At 40.5% G+C, this 18,845-nt stretch overlaps 1 protein-coding gene and 1 long non-coding RNA gene across 15 annotated transcripts in view; one reads left to right on the top strand and one right to left on the bottom strand.

The window, feature by feature from the left end:
• Positions 1 to 18,845, bottom strand: part of Rhbdd1 (rhomboid domain containing 1) — a 169,504-nt gene that overhangs the window by 62,221 nt on the left and 88,438 nt on the right. The window lies entirely within an intron of this gene.
• LOC104853672 lies at positions 14,023 to 15,872 on the top strand. The gene is made up of 3 exons (XR_777842.2): positions 14,023 to 14,150; positions 15,645 to 15,714; positions 15,816 to 15,872. It is a non-coding gene; the product is annotated as an uncharacterized LOC104853672 (long non-coding RNA).

Raw genomic sequence — 18,845 nt, 5'->3', positions numbered from 1 at the left:
TCCAGCATAGCATAGAAATATGCCCCAGGAGGCATTCTGATTTCCATCATTTCTGTCTTTTTTTCTCTCTTTTCATTCTACTCCAGAGCTACCCATTTGGGGAACAAGTATGAGAGGACTTGGGAGGTGACTTGGCCACATTAAAAGTAACCCAGGACATAGTTCACAAAATTGAAGAGGGGTAAGTAGCTATAAACTTCTGCAAACAGAAACTGACTGCTTCCAGGGTGTTACACCAGTAAACTACACCCTCCTTCTAGGTTCGAGATTCCCTTTAGGCCTTGCCACAGGATGTGTGAAGATGATATATAGTGTGTTTAAATAAAACAAGAAACTAAAAATGTTCAGCATTATGAAGAATGAAAACCTACTAAAAATACTTTTTAAAGATTTCAAACATGAAATCACATTTACAAATAACTTCTTAATGGCTTAGGCATAAAGTGACTCAGGAACATATGTATTAAATTGCCTTCAAAACACATATGGCTTAAAAAAAATAGGTGGAATCTTGCTTGGCAAAATGAGCCTGGTTTGAAGAACAGAGCTCTGAAAAAGAAAGAAGTCTGTCAAATCATACTTGTGTTGGCACCCTTTTCTGGTGCTTTCTCCTGTGACTGTCAGCTGGCTGCAGCATCCATTACCTAAGAAACTTGGAACGGCTTCCTTGGAAATGGTTTCACTCTCTTCTCCGATTTACGCGAAGTATTCAATATGTTTATAATAAATGACTCTCCCTCACCTCTAATACTTCAAGCATCGAAAACAGTTTACTTTTGTGAAAAAGACTGTAGTGTCATCGGCCCAGAACAAGTGGCCACTGCATCTTTGCAACAAATGGGTACAAACTCATATATAGGGTTCCTTTTCTATTTTTAAACTCCATTAAGCACTAAGCCCAAGCCAATGCTACATTCTTTTAGTAGCAGAAGATGTAAATTTTAGACAAAGCCCACAACAAAAATTCCCGTTTAACCTGCCAGCCTCGTTTTTCCTGTCACACCAACTCCACGTTCTCACTAATACTACTGTCACAACATCATTACTGTAGATGCCTTAGTAATCTTGTGTGTACCCCTTCCAGAAGGCACCCTCAAACCTTTCCCCTACCTAGCACATAGTTCTCACAAGAGCTGACCCTGTTTCATGGATGAGGAAATTGAGAGTTAAGGCTCAGAAAAAGGCCATACAGAAAACTAGCCATTCTGCAGACACCTGGAGTTCTTTTCTGCTCCTCCTTTCCTTGTTTGTTTTGGCTAATTTTTAGCCATGCTCTCTACAATGCCTGCACCCCACTTAAGAATCTTCTGGGTTCTTCAATGACCAGAACAGAGCCACATCTTTCAATGTATAATCCTTGAACATTCAGTCTCCAACTGTGGTAATGTTTTTTACATGTCAAAGGGGCTAGGCTACAGCCTTCAATTATGCAATGAAATTCTAATCATGGTGCTTCTGTGCAAGTATGTGATTAAAGTTCATGATCAGTTCATCCTGGGCCCATTATTGTAGACAATCTGAGTGGGCCTGATGAGACAGTGAAATGGTCTTGACAGCAGTGCTGAGGCTTCCTGAGGAAGAACTTCCACCTTTGGACTGTAGTTTCAGCCACGTCTAAGAATCCGGCCCAAGCTCCATGTGCCCTTTGGGCTTGCGTGGTCAGTCCTTTGACCTGAATAAGCCAGCTCCCTGCAATGACATGTATCTCCACTAGGTGTTTCTTGGTTGAATCCTGACTAATACATCAGGTAACAGCTCTTCTGTGTCCTTACAGTTTACATAATTTTTACACCATTTCTAATTTATCATTGGTACTGTAACTTCTCTGTAGGCAGACTCATCTCAGATGTGGTTGTAAACCACACAACTCTGCCTCTTACATTTGCAAAATTATTTAGTGGAAGAATTATGTTATGAAGGGCAAGACAGGAGGGTATTTCACTCTCTCGTGAGGTAAGTAAAGCTAATACAAAATGTTCATGGAGAAGTATATCTAGTAAAGGTTAGTCATGGCCTCTGAGATAATTTCACAAAGGAGGTACAGTATTACTGTCACCTGAAAACAGGTTCCTCTGCTTTTCTTCATTGCACAGGACAATCCTGGGCCCCACCACTAATGATGACTGTGTCACCTTTCCCTCAGCTCCTGTCGGTGCAACAACCACATTCATATTTCTAAAAACCCCCAAGGGTACTGCATTCATCTCTAATCACAAAATGCCCCTCTGCTATTACAACACATATATTGAGCTACAGAGTAAAGCATTACTTCAGCAATGATTCCACCTAAATTCATCAGAAGGATCCAACCCTTCCAATACCTTGATTTTGGACTTCTGGCTTCCAAAAATATTAGAAATTCATTTTTGTTGTTTTAAATCACCTACTTTATGATAATTTGTTATGGCCACCCTGAGAATGAATACAGGCAGCAAAAGCAGAAGCAAAAAGACCAATGTTCTGATCCAATATCATGGATCAGAAAAGTAGAAGGCTGGTAAGTTATTTTTGGATGAAAAAAAATATGTAGAAAGTTATGGGTAATATAAGAATCTTTTCCTTTGATATTATTTATTTAAATTGTATAAATCTGTGAATTCCACAAACACTTAGAAGCCCTCCTACGAGTCAGGTATAGTTTGTTACCAGATCATGAATTAATGGAAAAATTTTCATGAAGTATGGAAAGTACATTTGGGGAACATGCTGAGTTAAAATTTTTGTCAGGAAGCCTTTGTGGGGACTTTGTATTGTTGGGGACTTGGGGCCACCTCACAAAGAAGAGGCCATTGCCTAAGTTTGCAGAGTGACTCCCATACCATGAGCATCTCAGCGCTATTTGATAATCTGTTAGAAAAGGGAATTCTCAGACCCTTCCCAGATCTACTAAACCAGGAACTTTGAAAGTGGGGCCCAGCAATGGTTCTCAAAGTTGAATGGACACCAGAATCACCTGCAGAGCTTTTCAAACACAGGATCCTGGGTTTCACCTCCAGAGTTTCTGGTTCAGTAGGTCTGGGCTGAGGTCCAAAAATTTACATTTATAACAAGCTTTCAGAACCAATGCTCTAGATCTGCACTATACAATGACTATTTAAATTTGAATAAACAAAAATTATGTAAAACTAAAAACTTCAGTTCCTCACTTGTACTGAACAGATTCCAAGTGCTCAGCACTTGTGGCTAGTAAGTAGGTACTGGACAGTGGAGATATGGAACATGCTCAACACTGCACAGAATGTCGTTGGTCAGGGCTGCTTTAGAGTTTCCCAAGAAGGACCTCTAAGAGAAGCCCTCCGTACAGTCAGGTGGTACAAACAGATAAACCAGCAATTCATACATGAGCCTTACACTGAAGAGCACAAGGACAGATAGTTCAAAAGCACGGACACTGCTTGCAGTTTATCTGCTGCTCACTTGGGCAACAACCTTGTAGCTCCAGGATGAGTAGCTTCAGGGATTTAGTTGTTTAACACTAGTAAACTACTCTCCTAAATAAGTCTTCAAAAGCAGATAGTAGCACTGTGGCCTGTGCTGGCCATCACGGTTTTTTTCTTTAACACAAGTAGAGGTGGAAAATATTAAGAAACCTAAAGCCTCTAAATGCACATAGTGTCTGTTTTAACTATGGCAGATCAAGAAGCAAAAGCCGAAAGCCTGTACTAAACCAGTAACAGCTGTTCCTGAAAAGGCTCTTGTTGAGGATAAAGCTCAGGTCTGCAATGCTAAGTCTGTGGATCAATTGCCTGTCTTCATCTCACTGGACTATAGGAGGGGGCATCTGACACAGCTAAATACTTCTTCCTCTTGGAAAAGTGATCCTTGTCTTCCAGAACCCCACATTCTTGTCTCTATTTTCTTACCCTGTTTCACTAGTCCCCCTTCTTTTCACTAATACTTTCTTTTTTTTCTCTGACAGGTTAATAATTCAGGTTTGGATACTCAGCCCTCGATCCAGTTCTCTATCTACATCCACTCCCCTTAGTGATTTCAAGCACTTTCATGAACCTAAATACCATTTACACCAGGCTAATGACTTTCACTACACATTTCAAGACCGTATCTCCTTCTGGACCTCATATCTAGCCACTTACACAGGAAATCTCCCCCTGCCATGGAATTCTAATAAGCCTCTCACTATATACAACTCCAAAACCAAACTGCAAATCTTTCCTCCAAACCTGCTCTATCTCTATGTGTATGTTAATGGCAACTCCAACTGCCTAGTGGCCTTGGCCAAAAACTTTCGTCATTCTCTACTCTTTCCTCACAATCATAAACATCCCGTCCAAAAAACAAACAAACAAAAAAAAAACAAATTCTTTTACTCTGCTTACCCAGAAGCTAACCTCTTTGAACCTGCTCCAAAGCTACCACTTCTGTGGGAGTCACAGTTCTCACTTGCCTGACTCCAGCAGGTAATTTGCGTCTTCCTGCTGCTTGTATTCATTCCGAGGGAGGCCATAACAAATGATCACAACCTGGGTGTTTGATTTAGAACAACAGAAACTAATTTCTAGTACTTTTGAAAGGCAGAAATCCAAGATTGGCAGGTTTGGATCCTTCTGATGACTCAAAAAGAAACCATTTTATGCCTTTCTCTAGGTTCTGTGGCCCTTGGAATGCTCGGTGTTCCCTTGGCTTGTGGCCACCCTCCCTCCAATCTGTGAGTGTCTTCTTTTCTACCTCTTAGGATACCTGTCACTGGATTTAGGGCCTTCCCTAATCCAGAGTGATCTCACTCTGAAATCACCGATTACATCCCCAAAGATTTTTATTCCAAATAAAGTCACATCTCGAGGATCTAGGTGGGCATGTCTTCTGGAGAACAGCATTCAACCCACCATGCAGCCCCGCCAATTACTTCACACAGCAGCCATAGAGATCCCTTTAAAAGTCCAGTTAAGACTATGCTACTCCTCTGCTGAAAATCCTCTAATATCTCCCATCTCACGCAGAAGACCCAAGGTCCTCACATCAGACTAAAAGACTATGGGATCGGTTTTGTACCTTTCTGTACTCACCTCCTATCCTCCAGTTATAGATAACAAATTTGGTTTTTTACACAGGCTCATTTGAGTAGTGGAGGTGGGAAGAAGAAGGAAGGACTGGAGGCAGACTCTGATTTAACATCACGAGGGCTTGATTCTCCATACAGAGGCAACACTTCACAAGGAATGAGGTGGGGAGGTAGAAAAGAATTAAAAAATCACTCTCACACAGCCTGAATTTGAGATGTCCTTGACAGGTTTATGTATAATTTTAGAAGCTAGACCAAGAGATCTGGGCTGAGGAGATAAATGTGGAAGTTGCTGGCATATAAATAGTAACTAAAGCCTTGGGAGAAGAAGTGAGGACTTAGAATTCTGTTATTAGAAGAGTTGATATTCACAGGTAGAGGGCAACAAGCCTGAAAAAAGAGAACCAGGAAAGAGGCCAAAACAATAGTAGGAAAGCTAGGGGAAAGGGTGGTACTGGGAAGCGAGGGAGGAAAAAGGCATGTAGCAAGGAAGGGATAGTTAACCATGTTGTGTAAGTCTGAGGAAAAAATAGTGATCCCAGGCCTCAGTGACACTGGGTCACAGAGGGACTTAGCCAACATGGTTTTATTAGAATAATGGGGGCAGCAATATGCCTGGCATTGTAGAGGCACGATTCAAATTTGAAGAAATGAAGACACTAAGATAGCTCTTTGGAGAAACAGGAAAGGGCGGTAACTGAAAGATAGTTGTGGATTATTGGTGTCACCCCTCCACCAAGACATAAAAAAGAAAAGGATAATCAATAATAAAAAATTTTTCTAATAAGATGGGATCCGTGTTGGATTAGCTTTTGATATGCAGCAGCAAATCTCCCTGTCCAGCTGCTGGGAAGGAAGACTCAAGGATGGAAGTACAGTATAGGTAGTTTGGAGTTTTCATGACAGGAGGCTGGGGCATTGCCCGCAAGATTACATTTTCTTAAGGATGTCTAGGAAAGTTGAGATGTTGATGTGCATTTGAAATAGACTCAGTCTGCTTGGTTAGGTCATGTTCTCTATCTGGGCTCAACTGCCAGATTCAGGGTTCAAGAAACCTGGTACCCATGCTCAAGGTAGAAGTCAGATCTATATCTTTATCTGTTTACCTGTCTGTCTGTCTGTCTACAAATAACTAAAACAAGGCACTAGAAATCTAAGCAGGATAGGAAGGAAAGCAAGACAAGGGAAGGAATCCATGAACCAGGAAAGGGGACAAAGAACACTTGCACTTGATTACTCAGAACTTTGGTGTCATCTAAGAGTAGTTCAAACCTCAAGCATTAAAGTCAAGAATGCTAAGAGCCCAGTGTATCTAACTCCTAAGCATAGCCCTATTTTTTATCGAAGAGGATCAAAGAGCATTTGACATTGAACAATTAAGAAGGAAGAGCTGAGATGCAAGAGGTAGCATTCCATACGTGGATTCTAAATAAGTGTCCTACACAAATTTGACCTGACTAAGTTTTCAGGCTTACGTTACTCTCGAGCACAGCAATTCCCAATCAGGTGTCTCCAGGTGTCTCCTGCCCAGAGACACTTTTGGCTGACACCAGCTGGGGAGGGGCGCACTGGCATCTGGCAGGGAGGAGTCGGGGATGCTTCGCAAGCCCTATGCTTCGGAGCTGGCTCACCAACCCTTCAGGGGGTTACCCAGCTCAAGGGGGAGAAACCCTGCTCTGAAACAAAAGCATTTGAAAAGTAGGTTTCATCAGAGAAGACGGCTCAACCTTGGATCAAAGCAACCAATTATCTTCAAATTTTCTGTACCATATATCTACTAATAATCTAAATAAAATGATTTTAGTTTTCCGAAAAGGCATCTAAAACGAGTACACTACAAGTACACTCGTTAGCTATACAGGAAAACTTATGGTATGCATCAATGCCATCCTTTTTCCTTACTCCTCCCTTGCCTGGCTTTTCCCATTCTCTTGTTTATTCTTGTCCAGAAAAATTACTGTCTCTGATTTCACCAGTTCCTGAATACTGGAAAAATTAAATTCCAACCACAGATCAATTCTGATAAAATTCCCTAATCTGAAGTAAATGTGAAAGTCTATGGTGCTTAGAAGATGGCCCTTTGCCCAAATATAGAAGTGATTAAATACTAGCCTGAGATTAAATTCTAAACAGAGTAACATAATTAACAAATTTATGAATGAGGCTTCTTTTCACAGTTCTACTGTCAGGGCTAATGACTTGTATTAATTAGAACTGTCAACACATGAATATGCTTGTTGAGGCCACTTCCTATGGTAAAATATGAGACTTGTAAATATGAAGACACTTGGAAAAAACGCAGACACTCATTTATTAGCATCTCTAAATGATGTAGAAGCACTGAGTGCAAAGTGAACCCTGGGAATTGATTCTAAATAGATTCCTAGCTAATGAATTTGCTATTTGTTCTTCCTTGCTTTGGCATTAGTCTCAGTTCAGTTTTGGGATAAAATGCCCAATATATCACTACTTTACAAGGACTGCAGCAAGAATAAACAAAGATTCTGCAGGTTCCTGGAAAACTGGGAATGTCTAAGTTGACCAGAAGGGAGTTCCCATCTCCTCTCTGATTAGCCCAAAATGGACTGAAGAGGTTTTAAGAATTGCTGATGTAATAAGGAAAAGCTGGCTTGGGGACTGAAGACCAGAGTATGAATACCAATTTTAACTTGAAGTGATCTTAGGTCAGTGGACCAATTACTTAGTCTCTTGTCTCCCCTTCTGAAAAGTGGGAGTAGCGATAGAAGTTAGTTGGTTGAGGTGCACCTTACATAATAATATGTGCAATTTGCACAAGATATGAACCAGCTGTTACTGTCTTCATAATCTTCGTTATCTGGGATGGAAGTGAAACACAGAAGTGAGTAATTTTAGAACTTCACCATAGGAATAATGTGCTGAGTGATTAAAACTCTAAAGGTTAGACAGACCTGTATTCACACCTCAATTCTATCCCTCATTTTATTTCTTCTAAGCCTCAGCTGCCGCATCCTATGTCATGAGTTCTTGTGAAAAGTAAATGAAAAAAGGTGTGCACATTCTCCTCCACTAATGGGCAGAGGAAATGACTGGAGGTGATGGATACATTCATTATCTTGGTGGTGGAGATGATTCATAGCGTAAAACGTTCTTGCTACACCTGGTACATAAAAGGGAACTGCTAAATACTAGTGCTTCAGTACTCATTATCACTATTTTCTGTTTTGAAGAATTTGCTCAATTTGACTGAAACAGAAGCACAAGGGAAATTTTGGTAGATGATCTAAAATAAGTGGACAGAGAAGTCACATAGGAGAGGAGAGAGCTAAATGAAGGGAAAAGAAGAGGAAATGCAGTGAGTGCCTCTTTGTGCTGAGTGTCCTTCCTCTCCTATCTCAGGTGGGCATCCCAGCTGCCCTATGAGGAAGTCAAACTTTCTACCACCCAATATTCAGAAATCCTGCATTTCCCTTCCACTAGTGAGGGAGAAAGCGATGTAACATAGACGGATGGATGGACGGATGATGGACGGATGGATAGAAAGACAGACTAGGGATAAATAGAATCTGACATATGCATTTGGGTCCAACTGTTGCAAAGCCCACACTGTGCTGATGATGTAAAAGTAAGACTGCAAAAGGTTTCATCACACACTGCAGAGATACAGATTATAAGCTCTTTCTGCCTACTTTTTCTCCTGTTTACATGTAGCTTAAAACACAGTAATCAAATTCTTACTAGGTAGAGCTTGTTCTGTGTGGCTACATCTCACATGATAATAAGATGGCATAAAACAATTTTAAATTAAAGTCAGTTAATCAAGTTATTTCAATTTTAATCCCCTTAACTAACAACTTGGCAACAGTCTACAACAGATGGAATCATTCTAGTCCTGTTTTATTTTATAAGGTCCTTCCAGAGTCTCCTATTTCTGGGAGTAGGAAGATGGAGCCCTCATGGAGGCTGCAGGGAGCACTTAGAAAATCCCTGCTGAGAAACCTCCAACTCAAGAGACCTAAGATTTCTGAACACAGCACGGTGTCTGTATTAGAGTTGACTTCAACTGAAAAGCCACTTCTGGATAATTACCTAGACAGCTCATGAAATGATTCTTCTGCCTTGAGAATCAATATCTTAAAAAACCAATCAAGCCAAAATGTTATAGCATCAAATAATCTAACATATAAAAAGAAAATCTAGTTGGAGGATGTTCAGAATCCTTTCAAAAGTATACCTGTTAAATAAAATAAAAGATAATGGAAAATCCACTGGCATTCCCAATGACATGCTGAAAAACATCCCAATTAGTATACATGACTTGAACTCCTTAATATACAGAGGAGCTTGGAAATGAAATAATGCCACATGACAGCCTTATACATGTGAGAAGTACTACTTATGAGGTATATTAACATGAAAATCAACAGTGAAATGGCAGTAAGCACTTACTTGATTAGATGAAATTAAAAAGACTGACCACATCAAGTATTGGGGAGGACCTAAACCCTCAGACACTGGGGCAGAGAGTGTAAATGGTGGAATACAGCTCGGCAGTTTATTTAAAAAGTGAGCATATGTTTTCCATATGATTCAGCCATTTCATCCCTAGGTATTTACTCAACAGAAATGAAAGCATGTGTCTATACAAGTACTGGTGAATGAGGGTCCATAATTCCTTTTTTTAAACATCCAAATACGAGAAACAATTCAAATGTTCATCAACAGGTGAATGGATAAAAATACTGTAGTGCATCCATTCAATGGGATGTTACTTAGCAATAAAGAGGGAAGAACTATTAATATATGTATTGACATAGATAAATCCAAAAATAGTTACACTGAGTGAAATAAACCAGACAACAAAAGTATGGTTGCCTCTCAGCATCCATGGGAATGGGTTCCAGGATACTATGCAGATATCAAAAATCTGCCATGCTCGAGACCCTTAAACAAAGGGGCCTAGTGATTGCATATAACAACACATGAACATCTTCCTGTGTACTTTAGATCAACTCCAGATTACTTATAATAGCTAATATAATGCAAATGCTATATAAATACTTATAGTGTATTGTTTAGAGAATAATACGGAAAAATATCTGTACAATCAATTTGTTTCAAATATTTTCAATTCATAATTAGTTGGATCCATGGATGCAGAGCTCACAAATATGGAAGGCTGACTACACATGGTGTATTTCCATTTATAAAAACACTTGCAAAACGCAAACTAAATCACAGCGACAGAGAGGGTATCAGTGGTTGGTTGGAGATGAGAGCCAAGGAGAACAGGAGTAAATTAACCAAGGACAGAGGAAATAGCTGGGAGTGATGTTATCTTAATTATGGTGATGACTGCACAAATATACACATGTCAATGCTAATCAAATTGTACATTTAAAAGTGTGTGATTTGTCATTTGCCAATTATATCTCAATAAAACTATAAAAACCAATCTTCATAAATTATTTGAGAAAAGACTAAATTCCATTTCACATCAAAATTAAGACTGTAAAGCTCTCTACACTTTACATGGCACTTTCAGAAGTGCCATCTAACTTCATCCTTACAAAAATAAGTTCTGAGAACAAGTTTCATGCCATCAACTAGACTTCACAGATCAGAGACTGAGGATCAACAACCCCCAATTTCCCACTCTTACACGAAATTTATTATCTGTTTGGTTCTTGCAGACGCTCAGATTTGCTCATCCTGCTCTATGCTAAGGATGATCATTACTAACAGGACAGCAAGTCTTCTGGCATGAACATGAAACTCAGTTTTATTCTGTTAGCCTAAAATATGGTTTGAGGAAACCTTAAAATTGCTTGTGATATCTCAAAAGAGAAGAGAAAGAAAATTAGTCTTCTATTATATCTAGCTCTCACTAAATCAGGAGAAAAAGAACTTAAGATATAAGAAAACAGGGCCATGGAAGAGGACAGGAGACTGGGGAAAGGTGTGGTGCAGGGGTATGGCATGCTAGATTCTTTTTTTGTTTGTTTTGTTCTGTTTTTTCAGCTTTAATTGAGTTTATTGGTACATTTTAGGGATACAGTACAGTTACATTCATTGTTGGGATCTTGTACCTCTACATGACAGATCTTGGTTCTCATTTTTCCCCCTTGTCCCTGCCCTCCCTTCACCCCCTCCTCTCCTCCCCATCTACAACCACTTTATTTCCATCTTTTCTTTATCTCACATTTTTTTCTCTTCCCTTATTACCCTTCCCCTACCCATCCCACCTTCCCTACACCTTTAGACCTTTTCTTCCCATTTCACAATGTCAGTTCTCTCATTAGGATCTTATGCATTATTACAGTTTATTCACACAAGAGAAACTATTTGGTATTTACACATGTGTGACTTATTTATTTCACTTAGGAGTATATCCTCAATATGTATCCATTTTCCTATGAATGAATCTGTTTTCTCATTCTTTATGGCTGAGTAATATTCCATTTTATAGAAAAACCACATCTTCTTTATCCAGTTTCCAACTGAGGGGCAAATGGGCTGTTTCCAAGTTTTAGCTATTACAAACTGTGCCGCGATAAACATGGGTGCGCATACATCACTGTGATATGATTCTTTTAGTTCTTTGGCATGCTAGATTCTTAAAAGCCCAGCTTCACACACACACACACACACACACACACACACACACACACACACACACCCCAAGATCCTTCATCTTAAACTCAAATTGTTCAATTTCAGATACAATTCATCCAGCCTGTCTTTCTCTTCTATTCTACTGAGATAATGATATACTTACTTAAACAATAACTTCCATTGAGTTTTAATTCCTAAAACAAACAATTTAGAGTTCTTCACAATGAAATGGAGAACATTTTTATCATCTGAAACAGAAACTCTGCATCTACCAGCAGTCACCCCCCATTTCCTTCCTCACTCCTTACCTCACAGCTTCCAGACCGAGGCATCACCAATCATTTCGCGCTCTTTATGGATTTATGGCCATTTCATAACAATTAAATCATGCAATATGTGGCTTTTTGCAACTGGGTTCTTTCTCTTGGCATAATATTTCCAGACTCATCCATTGTAACCTGTATTCATCCTTGTATGACCAAATAATTTTTCATTGTGTGGACATATCAAGTTTTATTTATCCGTTTATTAGTTTATGGGTATTTGGGTTGTTTCTGCATTTTGGCTATTATGAATGGTATAATGAATTATTATGCACAAGTTTTTGTGTAGATACATGTTTTCATTTACCTTTGAAACTGCTGAATATTAAGGCTAACTGCCAGACTAATATCCAAAGAGGCTATACCAGTTCACAATGCCATCAACTGTGTATGAGGGCTCTAATTTCTCACTATTTTTGTTATCATTACAATTGCCTTATTTTAAAAACTATTATAGCCATTCTAGTGGATGTGAAATGACCATGGTTTTGATTTACCTTTCCTTAATGTATAAGTATATAGCATCTCTTCATGTGTTTATAGGGAATTTGTATGTTTCCTTTTCTTTTTTGGTACTGGGGAAAGAACTCAGGTTCTTGTGCTTGCAAGGCAGGTGGCAGCACCACTGAGCCAAATCCCCGGCCTTGTATGTTTTCTTTGGAGAAATGTCTATGCAGGTTACTTGCCTTTTTTAAAGGTTTTTTTTTTTTTAATTGAGTTGTAAGAGTTTTTTAATATACTCCATACAAAAGTCTATAATCAGATATGCTTTATCCTTATTATGATAATATTTTCTCCTATTCTGTGATTTCTTTCCACTTTTTTGATGGTATCCTTTGCAGCACAAATGTTTTTACTTTTGTTGATGTCTAGTTTATCTATTTTTCTCACGTTGCTTTAGTTTGCATATCTAATTCAGGCCACGAAGATTTAGGTATATACTGTCTTCCAAGGGTTTTACAATGTTAACTGTTACAACGAGGATCCTAAGGTTGTTCTATACCTGAGCCAAGTCTTACTCATTGTTAATACCTAACTAGATCTAGTGCCTACTACACCTTCAGAACTGACCTTTGCCATTAGTGCCTAAAACAGGACTGAAATCTGGGGCAAACTTCATCCTACCCTTCTGCCCCATATGTATCAATAAAAGGAAAATATTTTCCTCAAGTCTCTTACTGACGGCAAAGTCCACAATCTTCTAAAACAGAGCAATAAGACCATCAATCAAGAGACATATGCCTTTCAACTGTGAAGTAGGAAGTAAAAGCACAGACCAAGATATGAAAGACACTCATAAGCTAGAATGACAGAGGAGCACATCTGGGCTGAAAGGTCATCCCAGGTACAGCGCCTTGACCTCGCCACCTCCTGGACAATGAGTCAAAACAAACCCTTATTCTTTGTAATTGACTCTGCCTATGTATTGTTTTCGGCATCAGAAAACAGACTAACGCGCGTGATATGCTAGAAAGAGCTCTGTATACCAGGCTGTCTCTTTCCTGGGACACAGTATCCAACACTCACAACTTAAAGGAGGAAAAGGTTATTTTGGTTCAGTGTGTAGACCTTTCAGTCCTTAGGTGGCTGGCTCCAAGGCAAGGCGGCATAGCAGAGGGGCAGACAGGAAGCAAAGAAAGTGATCAAGGGAGTGGGGTGAGATACAGACCCTTCCCGGCCGCACCCCCAGTAACCCAGCTCTTCAACCAGGCTTTACCTCCCAACATCACAGTTAGCTTCAAATTCATCAGTGGATTAATTCAGAGATGCGTATCACGTCCCCAGGATCCAAAAGCACCACCTATGAGTGCATGTGGCTTTTGGGGAGGACATCTAAATATAAACTATAACATCATCATTCTACTCTGAACTTAAACAGAGATGTTAAGATTATAGAAAATGTAGCCCACACGTAGTCTACAAAAGAAAAAGAAAAGTTGCATCATCCTCCTAGCAGAATCTGTGACCTACACCTTGAATTGTGAGCCAGATCCTGGGAACTGGTGATGCTGGGTAACACCTCATAAGCCCAGGCTTGTGTGTCTTCTTGGGAACTGACTGTTGCTGTCTCCACTGCCACAGGCACCCAGGGAGGATGGTGTCTAGAAGTCCCCAAAGTGCTGATGGGCTAGAACAGTGGTAACATTGATATCAAAATGCCTCCTGGGCAGAAGGCCAAGTGGAACTGAGGATGAGGCTCTGCAAGAAGGCAGGTATGTGCAGCTTGGAGTAGACAGAGTGCTCGCTTAAGACTTCGACTCCCAGGGAAGACTGAGACTAACAGTGGGATTCCGCACGGACTTCTAACAGCAGCTTGCTAACCGTACAACCTGTGTAAGGTTATTTCATTTGTGTATTTAGTTTCCAAGTCTTTGAAAAGGCACTTCACAAGGTTTTTAGGGAGACTGCAGCACATTTAGGAGTCCAGCAAAAGCACAGGCTCTAGTATCTGCACGTGGTAAGCATTCAGCAGATGATCACTACTTGTTAGAGACTAAAATATGTTCTCCCCAAGCTCATACATGGGATCCCTAACCTGCAGTGTGACTAATGTGGAGATCTGTCTCAAAGAGGTAATTAAATAAAATTGTAAGGATGGAGCCTTAATGCCTTTGATGAGTGTTCCCCAGAAAAGAGACACTGGGCATGCACGTGGAAACGTGGCCACCTGCACGCCAAGGAAAGGTGTTGGGGAGAAATGGATCCCGCCAAACCTGGAGCTTGGACTTCCATCCTCCACCGCTGTGAGAAACAAGTTTGTGTTGTTTCAGCCAGCCAGTCTTTGGTATTTTGTCATGGCAGCTCTGACACATGAGTAACTACTGCTGACAATTACATCAGTATGGGAAGACACAGTTGGACGACTTGACACCGCGTTTCTGCTCTCAAAGACCAATGACCCCAGGCCTAATAAGCTACACGCTGTGCTACTAAACCAAAAGCAGCATCCAAACAGCATGCAAGGATACTGTAGATGACCCTGGGGCAGGATGGTGGTGCTTAACTTGCTCTAAAAATCTTTAATAAGCCATAATGCAAAACATTCCAAAATCAACTTAGCTTTCTAATTCATGACCTGTTTGTTATCTTCTAGATTCTAGCAAATCAAATACATGGATTCCCATGATGGATGACAGGGAAGGGTTTATAAACAGGGATCCTATCTCCTCCCTCCCACCACTACCCAGGACGGCTTGCTGAAGTCTGCAGGGTGTAAGCACAGACAAGCAGACACACCTAAAGGAAGAGCTTCTAGGGCCAAGTGACCCTCCCTCAAACTCACCAGGCCTCCTCCATTCTTGGCCCCTGGCCACCTGCTTCACTCTCTGCCTGGCAACTTCTCCCCTGCTTTCTGTCCCCTTCCACACACCCCCACCTCTATGATGGTGCACAAGCCTCACAGGTTGTTCCCACCCTAAAACATCCTACCAGGCATGTGTGAACATGTATGGACACGTTCTCCTGCCATGCCCTGCCCCCTTTACTCCTCATGTTTTAGTTCTCAATTTATATTTTAAATATCACCCCAAAGAAAAGCCTTTGATGATCCATCCCCAGTTCCTTCCCTCAACCCATTATTTTTCTAACCAGAGCATATTGATTTTTTCACAGCACTGCCTTCAAACTACAATTAGTTCTACCTATCTGCATCTACCTGTCTATCTCTGTATAACCCTCTCTGCACTCTTCTTGTCTGCTTTCTCTAGGCATTTCCTTAAGACATGATCATCATTATATTCAGTGTTACTCTACCCTCAGCACAACATCTGGCATGTGGTAGGTAACCCAGCAACCACTGTTTCATGAAAGCAAGCTCTGAGCATCCAGTAAGGAGGGCCTACTTATCTACTTATGCCTACCCCTCCCCTATCCTCCAGAGGCCACACCTGGAAGAAGATGGTACCTGCCCCCCTCTCACACAAAGGCAAGTGAAGCAGTAAGTGCAACCTTCACATTAAACATAAAATGGCAGACACCACCTTCTTCAAAGTCTTCCCACACCTTTTAGCTTGTTAGCTTTTATCTCTTGTGTTTAAACAATGAATTAAAACTTATTTTAAAGGCTAGATCATGCTATCAGTACTGTAGCTGCTTACTAGATATTTCTCGAAGCAAACATTTTTCTATAAAATCCTTACTGATAATCTCTGAGGTAGATGGGGGAATATTTAAAGTTAGAATGTGTATTTCTGCTGTAACTGTTTTTTTCTGATTGAATATTATTTGTAAAAATTAGTTTAGCTGATGCTATGGTTTAGATATGGTTATGGTGTATCCCTAAGGCTTCAAACACTGGAGTTTTACCCCCATTATAAGGTATTAAGAGGATGGCAACTTAATTTAACTATGGCGCTTAGGAGTAAAGTCCTTGGGAGGTGATTAGGATTAGACAGGGTATCATCCCCATGGCGGAATCATGAGAGACATAAGACACACACAAGTATGCTCCTTGTCTTGTGCCCTGCGTTACCTTGTACTGGCTCAGGGCTCTGCCAAGAGAAAGGTCACTGCCATACACAGCCCCTTGACCTTGCAACCCGTGAATAAAGAGCCAAAATAAACCTGTTTTCTTTGTAACTCACTCTGTCTGTTGAATTGTATTGTTGACATCAGAAAATGGACTAAGACAGGTGTCATGGTAGAAACAGCTCTGGATAGGGAATATAATATACATACATCCCAGGATAAGCTCAGGGAGTGACAGGCCATGCGGTTCTTAGTCAATAACAATCTCTTTCCAGGATGCAGAGTGCCAAGGCAGTTTGGGCCAGCCATTGCACAGACTTACACAGTTATAATAATTATATTAATGAGAACTCTGCAAAACTCATACAGGGCCAAACTTTTACATTGTATAAAAGTGTCAGCTGAGCTCTACTCAAGGGGCACAGCCATATACTCAGGTTATAACCACCTCTCAGGAACTGCAACTTTCTTAATCACTAAAAGACCTGAAAAAAACTGCATTCCCTTTTAAGAAGAAACACACTGAAAAAAAAATAATAATGATAACGATAAAATAAGCAATAATCATTAAAATCCACTGCATTATGTTAACCTTCTACACAAGAGCCGGGTGGTGGCACACGCCTTTAAGCTCAGCACTCAGGAGGCTGCGGCAGGAGGATCGCTGTGTGTTCGAGACCAGCCTGGGCTGCATAGTGAGTTCCAGGTCTGTCTCAACTACATAGTGAGACCCTGTCTCAAAAAAAAACAAAAAAAGAAAAAAAAAATTCTACACAAGACTATATGCAGAAATATGCTACCTTATATTTTATTAATTGTATGAATTTGAGTAAGAATTGGAATGTCATGTAAGATGGTCTTAAAGGCTTCTTTTCTTCAACATGGAGATAAATTAGGAAACCATCTTCTTTCCATCACCCATCTCAGCCCATTTAGAGTGGGCCCTAAACCAATCTGCCTGATGTGTTTGTAAGGAGAGGAAATTTCCCAGAGACATGCAGTTTGCACACAGACAGAGGAAAAACCATCTGAAGACACATGGAAAAGGCGGCCATCTGCAAGCCAAGAAGAAAGGCCTCAAGAGAAACCAAACTTGCTGGCATCTTGATCTTGCATTTCCAGCCTCTAGAGAAGTGAGAAAAGTAATTTCCATTGTTTTATCTACCTAGTGTGTTGTATTTTATATTTGCAGCTCCAGCAAGCTAATTATTATTTATGAAATTATGACTACTATTATGTCCTACAGTATCATATGAAAGGAAAAATCATGCATTAATTGTACAGATTCTGGGCTCTATTCAGCTCTTCTCCTTATTAACTACAGGACCTCTGTTAGCTTTCCAGTCATGTGCACACCCATGTATACATCATATTTACATCACTTAGTGCCTATGCTATGTCTCACCTAAGTTCCACCCTCCCCTTCTCCCCACACCTACAGTATATTCTAATCCAGATTTGATCTTGTCGCTCCCCTACTTAAAACTTGCACTGTTCAGATGTTCTTGGGATCAAGTGAGAAACGCTGAGACTCAGCATACCAGGCCCTTTATAACCTCTCTATCCAACCTAGTAACCTGCCATTCTGGTTTCTACACTGAGAAATATACAGCAGCTTATTATGGTTTGGAGCTGAAATGTCCCCCAAAGCTCGTGTGCTGAAAGCTCAATCCTCAACACAGCAGTACTCAGAGGTGGTGAAGTGACAGGATCATAAAAGCACTAATCTTTATCAATGAATTAATCCACTGATGGACATATAGCTTAATGGGCTACAGGGAAGTAGCAGAAAATTTAGGAGGTAGGGGCTGGCCGGGAGAAGTACGCTAGTGGGAGGTGTGCCCTTTAAGGGTATATTTTGTCCTGCCCAGTCCCTTCCTTTCTCTTATTTATTGCTCCTGACCACCATGATGTGAGCAGCTTTGCTCCACCGTGAGGTTCCCACCATGATGTTCACCCCACCATAAGCCCAGCAACAATGGAGCCAAGCAATCAGGGACTAAAACCTCTGAAACTATAAGCCTTCTTCCTTACAAACTGTTTCTTGTGGGTATTTTGTCACAGCAATGGAAAGCTGAGTAACACACACAGAGCCACAACCCACTTCACTCTTCCAACAGATCATCTTCCTATCTCTGAGCCTTGATCCATTTTTCTCTGCTCCACTCAATTTCTAGGCAAATCTTTTAGTAGCATCTCATCATATTCAGGTGAAACCAATTTCTACAGATGGGCCAGAGTCCGGAATTTATTAACTCAAATTTAGAATCAATACTTAGCCGGGCGTGGTAGCGCATGCCTGTAATCCCAGCACTTGGGAAACTGAGGCAGGAGGATCACTGTGAGTTTGAGACCAGCCTGGGCTACATAGTGAGTTCCAGGTCAGTCTCAACTACACAGTGAGACCCTGTCTCAAAAAAAAAAAAAGTAGAATCTATACT

The sequence above is a fragment of the Fukomys damarensis genome, unplaced genomic scaffold (assembly GCF_012274545.1).
Source record: "Fukomys damarensis isolate Sample0158 unplaced genomic scaffold, DMR_v1.0_HiC HiC_scaffold_16, whole genome shotgun sequence".
Lineage (NCBI taxonomy): Eukaryota > Metazoa > Chordata > Mammalia > Rodentia > Bathyergidae > Fukomys > Fukomys damarensis.
The sequence above is the reverse complement of the archived record's forward strand: the minus strand, read 5'-3'. Positions and strand labels throughout refer to the sequence as shown.